This window comes from Hyperoodon ampullatus (assembly GCF_949752795.1).
Source record: "Hyperoodon ampullatus genome assembly, contig: scaffold_107, whole genome shotgun sequence".
Lineage (NCBI taxonomy): Eukaryota > Metazoa > Chordata > Mammalia > Artiodactyla > Ziphiidae > Hyperoodon > Hyperoodon ampullatus.
Genome location: NW_027640852.1, coordinates 845294 through 851293, shown reverse-complemented (window position 1 = coordinate 851293; position 6000 = coordinate 845294).

Below are 6000 nucleotides of genomic sequence, written 5' to 3'. Positions count from 1 at the left end.
CACAAAGTACACCCACCCATTTACCCACCTGGGGAAGCCCGAAGCCTCCCTGCCTGCCTTCCTTACGGGGCTCAGAGAAAAGCTGCGCATGCGTGCACGTGCTTCCAAAGAGCCTCGCTAGGGGGCGGAATGGGAAGCAGGAAGTTCTAACGCCTGTCGTACAAGCGCGACGTAAAGCGGGTCTGCTTTATGGCACCCTGCTTCCGCCGTAAAGCGCCGTTGGCAATCCCGCGTGAGTGGGTTGACGAGACTACTTCCAGGTGAAAAAACGCGATGCTTGGAGGTTGGCTGACTTGACGTCTTCCCCATGGGCAAACGCGGGAACCGGAGCCGGAGCCGGAGCCGGAGCCGGAGCCGGAGCCGGAGCCGCAGCCGCAGCCGCAGCCGCAGCCGGAGCCGGAGCCGGAGCGAGCTGCTCAACTCCCTAACTAAAAAGCAGAAGAAGCATCTAAGGGATTTCGGCGAGGAGCATCCCTTCTATGACAGGTATGGAGAGGCAAGGCTGGGCCCGGCGCTGCCGGCGTCCTTTCCCGGTGGGAGCCCGCGTGTCCCCGCGTTTGGTCCGCCGGTGCCCCGGGGGTAGTGACAGGGCAGCTCCCGCCGCGTCCCACGCTGCCCCGGCGCCGGCCTAGCTCGCCCGGGGATCCTGACGGCTTCCCGCCTGAGATGGGGTTCTTCACCGGTCTTCCTACCCTTTGTTGAGCCTGTAGTTTTATGCTAGACGGCACGCCTCCTGTGTGGCGACTGGGCAGAGATTTTATAAGCTTGTTTTCGTTTGATATGTTTTAAAGAATTGCTTGGGGGCTTCCCTGGTGGCGCAGTGGTTAAGAATCCGCCTGCCAACGGAGGGGACAGGGGTTCGAGCCCTGGTCCGGGAAGATCCCACATGCCGCGGTGCAAGTAAGCCCGTGCGCCACAACTATTGAGCCTGCACTCTAGAGCCCGCGAGCCACAACTACTGAGCCAGGGTGGTGCAACTACTGATGCCCGCGAGCCTAGAGCCCCTGCTCCGCAGCAAGAGAAGCCACCTCTCGCCGCAACTAGAGAAAGCCCGGGCGCAGCAACGAAGACCCATAGCAGGCAAAAATAAATAAATTAAATAAGTTATAAAAAAAGAATTGCTTGGGACCCTCGACATCACCTATCTATTCAATGACCATGAGGAAACTAATGTTTGGGTAGTTGTGGGTTCCTCCATAAGTGTCCAGACTCTCAGTTATGATCTTAGTGCTCATCCCACCCCTTTGGGCTGCTTTCTCAACAGTTAGAGGGATAGTCTACTTAAGAAATTTGCTAGAAAAGGTGAACCCCGAGGGCTTTTATTTGCCCAAATTTCCCATCTTTTGGATGAGAGCCTGTTACTGTGTGACTGTAGTATTTGTCATGTGGTCTTGTTAGACTTTTTCATTCGTCTCTTATTACCTATTTGGCATATCCTTCCAAAACCTGTCCAAATGCATATGGAGTTTTTACTTGACAATAGATATAATGTATTTACAGCGGTATAGTCTGCCATGTTCATTTAAAGTTGTATCATTAGACTTTTCCTAATTGCTACATACTAGTAGTTAAAGTTTAACATTGCCTGTTTCTTCTCAGGGTTTCCAGAAAGGAAGCAAAAGCACAGACTTGTCAACTGGTAATGCTTTATACCTTCTTTATGATAGTAGATTCTGGACTGTTACTTTTAAGATTATATATGGTAATAAAGTTTGGCTACATTTCCACTCTTTTTGATTTTAGATGTAAGCTATATTTTAGTAATATTGCTTAGTTTTAAGTGCAGATGTCTGTTAAAATGCCATTGTGATAACTAATATAGTATAGAGTATGAAACTGTCCTGAGAGATTAGCCTGTTAGAACCTGGTAAGGAGGCTTACCAGAGGGCTCTTGGTGAAGCCTAAGAGGGAATGTCATGTTTGCTTAACATAAAATAGAGTGCAAAATCATCAAAGGTCTTATTTCATTACCACAGACTCAGAAGTAAAGTACACTTTTTTGTTGTAAGTTTTCCTGTTGCTCCTTTAAAGGTGCCAGATGTCTGACACATAGGTTAGATCGCCTTATAACCTAAAGCTCCCTGTGTTTAGTTTGCTGTCTTCCCATGTGGAACATTAGCAGTTCAAAGAAGAGGAAGCGCTTCTAGAATCATAGCTAGATTAGCTGTTTTAAACAAATTTGGTGCTAGGTTTGGTTGAATAGATAGGGTTGCATATTTGCAGAAAAGCTAGTTTTTATTTAGAAAAGTCTGAACTTGGTTCCACTGTGGGCCTGATGACAGTCGTGGGATAGCAACAAGAACAATATAATTTTTGTTTTTAAAATCCCCATTTTCCTTTTAGTCAGAGAGTTTAGAGATACTTCAAGTTCTGAAAGTGAAGCATAGAGTGAACCAGAACAAGTTTCTGGTTACAGCAGACTACTTGCACATTAAAGGATGTTTCCAAGGAAGATGAGGAGGAGGAAGAGGAAGAAGACAGTGTTCTAGATGAGACAGAAATGAATCTTGAAGATGGCGATAGTGACATCGTTGTGGAGGAAGAGATGGCAGTAGAGTCTACTGACATGCAGATGAGTAAGTGTCTTTGATGTGGGTTTATCATCTTTGCAGGGACCACAGACAGATTGCCCCAGGGGCAGGGTGCCTTGTACCATAGAGCTGGGTGAAAGCACATGGATTCAAAGCAGAGAGTCTTAACGTTGTTGGGCTCTGTGATATCTTCAAGAATGTGATGAAAACACAGGACCCTCTGGCCATAAAAATGCAGCAATGACATTTTTGCTTATGATTTCCAGGATTTCATCAATCCTACTTCAAATTCCCCTGATTGAGAGGAAAGGGAACATAATTCTGTTTTTGTAATGGTCTCAATTTATGAAAGAGATTATTGTTCCTGCCTTAGAGGAACCAAGTTTAATGGAAGATAGACATAAAATATACAGAACTTTTCAAGCATCAAATCTGAATGGAACCGATAAATATAAGGTGTTAAAGAGATGCCAAGTGGTCACATGCTGCCAGGGTAAATGAGGGGAGGCTTCAGAGAAGAGCTGGGATTGAAAGCTTAAAGGAACCCTGTCTCACTCAGACATCTAGGTGACGATTTTTTTTTAATTATTATTAATTTATTTATTTTTGGCTGCATTGTGTCTTTGTTGCAGTGCGCCAGCTTCTCACTGTGGTGGCTTCTCTTGTTGTGGAGCATGGGCTGTAGGCACGTGGGCTTCAGTAGTTGTGGCACACGGGCTCAGTAGTTGTGGCTCACGGGATCTAGAGCACAGGCTCTGTAGTTGTGGCGCACGGGCTTAGTTGCTCGGCGGCATGTGGGATCTTCCCAGACTAGGGCTTGAAACCACGTCCCCTGCATTCGCAGGCGAATTGTTCACCACTGTGCCACCAGGGAAGTCCCCATAGGTGACTTTTTAATTTAACTTTAAAGTCAACTTTATTGAAGTATGAATTACATTCAACAAGGTGTACCCATTTTAAGCATGTAATCTGATAAGTTTTGACAAATGTGTATATCTATATTGTCATCGCCAAAGTCAAGATACAGAACACTTCCAATACCTGCAAAAAGTTCCTTCTTGTCCTTTTACAGTCAGTTTCCCAGGCCTGGCATCAGGCAACCACTGACATGCTTTCTTTCACTATGTATTAGTGTCTCCTATCCTAGAAATTCATATGAATGGAAGCATACAATAAGTACCCTTTTGCACGTGGCTTCTTTGGCTCCTCATGTTGTTGTGACTCATCCGTGTAGCTCATATTAGTAATTCATTTCTTTTTATTACTGGAATAGTAGTCCATTGTCTGAATATATCTGGGTAACTTTTTATATTCTATTATCTTAATGCCTACTTGCCTTACTGTATTTTTTTCTATACTTTAAGGTGTCACACACCATTCTTAGTATTTTCATTCATCACTTGTACTCAGATAAAAAACTCGTTGCCTCAGACTTAGGGATTGTTTTAATTTTGTTGGTTTTCCAGTTTTCTTTCATGTTTTAGGTTTTTAAAAACGAAAAGTTTGGCTTTTTAAATTATAAAAGTAATATATATTTACTGTAAAAATTTAAGAGGGTAATATAGTTAACGTATATCTCCTCCACCCTGGGATGAACACCTTTAACATTTTATAGAACCTTCCAGACTACTTTTTTATGGATGTACGAGTGAATATATATGTGTGTGTATGTGCATAATGGCCTCATACATTTCTGTAAGTTACTTTTTTCTTTAATAATATAACGTGTGTAACTGTGGGTTACTGCAGCTAGAACCCTGGTGTCCAAACTCCCAGGCCAAATCTCCTTCTACTACATTACACTACCATGGGGGGGTTTAAAAAAGAAAGGGAAAGTATGAAGGGTGATTTTTCCATAAACTAAATCAACTTTAAAAGGCGCATTTGGAGAGTCAGAGAGTACTAATATTGTTAGAAAGAAGAAAGGTTTAAAAGCTGGTTAAATCTCATTTAAAAAAAATCCATATGTACCACATTGTGAAAAAGAGAAGGGAGACGGCATTCATGATTACTGGGCTGGCAGGGTAGGGGACAGTTGCATGCTGGGGGTGGCTCTCGTACTGGCTCTTCCACTCTTCACACTTCTGCTCGGCCAGAGCCAGGGACTGCTGAGGGAGATCAGAGGAGAGGGTGGTGCCTTGGGGGTTCCAGGGAGTTGTGCAGCTGGCTCCCTTGCCACCCAGACTGTCCCAGGGTTCCCAGCCCCAAGGATTATGGAGCATCCCCACACCTGTTTGCTCTGCAGTTGCTGTTCTGCACGCATTTTCTCCTCCGGCACTTTGTGCAGTGTCTCCTTGGCCTTCTGTTCATAGCTGTTTTTCTGGTCTTCCATCTGTAATAGCAACTTATTCATTCCCCAAGAAGTGTATTTCTGTAAATCTGAGGCAATTCAACACATACACATTGACCTACTGTGTGCTAAAGCCTGAGCAGGGACACAGAAATGAAAAGAAACTGGTCCTTACCCACAGGGCAGAGATGTCGGTAATCTGGTGGACCTTCCTCCAGGCTGGAGGCAGGCAGGGAGAGTCCCTCGGGTGATGTGAGAGGTGAGTGGGGATAAAAAACTGCCCTGGGCCTGCTGGGCATTCTCCCCTAGGCCTTCCACAGGCATTTGAAATCCGACATTTCCAAAGGGAAATCATCTTTCTAAACCTGCTCCTATCTCAGTGGCCAGCATCACCACCCACCCAGTCTCCCAAACCCTAAACCAGGGAATCATCCTTGATTTCTCTCTCACCTTCTTCAAGGAATCAGTTCATCATCAAGCTTTGTCAAGTCAACGTCTTTAACAGCTCATTCATTACCTGTATCCTCTATCCCTACTGCCACCTCCTTAGTTCAGACCCTAGTAACACTATTATATGGGTTATGTAGAGACTATATATTATCTTCATGCCTTGCCTCCCTTCAAACCCTCTTCAGTCCTGCAGCTAGAGGGTTCTTTCTAAAACTTAAATCTGATCACATCACAACCTGCTTAAATCTCTCAGTGGTTCTCAGTGTTCTAAGAATCAGGTCCAAACTCCTTGGCATGGTTCCTACTTACAAGCCCAGACTTTCATCTCATGCTGCCTCCACGCAAGCTGAACTGCTTGTAGGTCCCCTAAGCACTGTGCTTTTCAGCCTCTGCCTTTGCCCATAAAGCTTCTGCTTAGGGTATCGTGACCCACGCTTCTCACCTGGTTAACTTCTACCCATGTTCAAGATTCAGCCCTAGAATCATAAATTCTGATAAACTTGGCCAACCATACCTACCCCCCGACTCTTTATGGATTAGGCAGTTTTACTGGTGTTCACATAGTATCTATATTGCTAATCTATTGACTCATCTGTCTCCTTTAAGGGATTGTAAACTCCTTTGGGGCAGGGAGCATTTTTTAAAAAATAAAATTATTTTTGTAGGCTTGGGGATCTGAACAATATTCAGTAAAGTCAAGTTTTAAAAATTAATACATTTGTATATTTA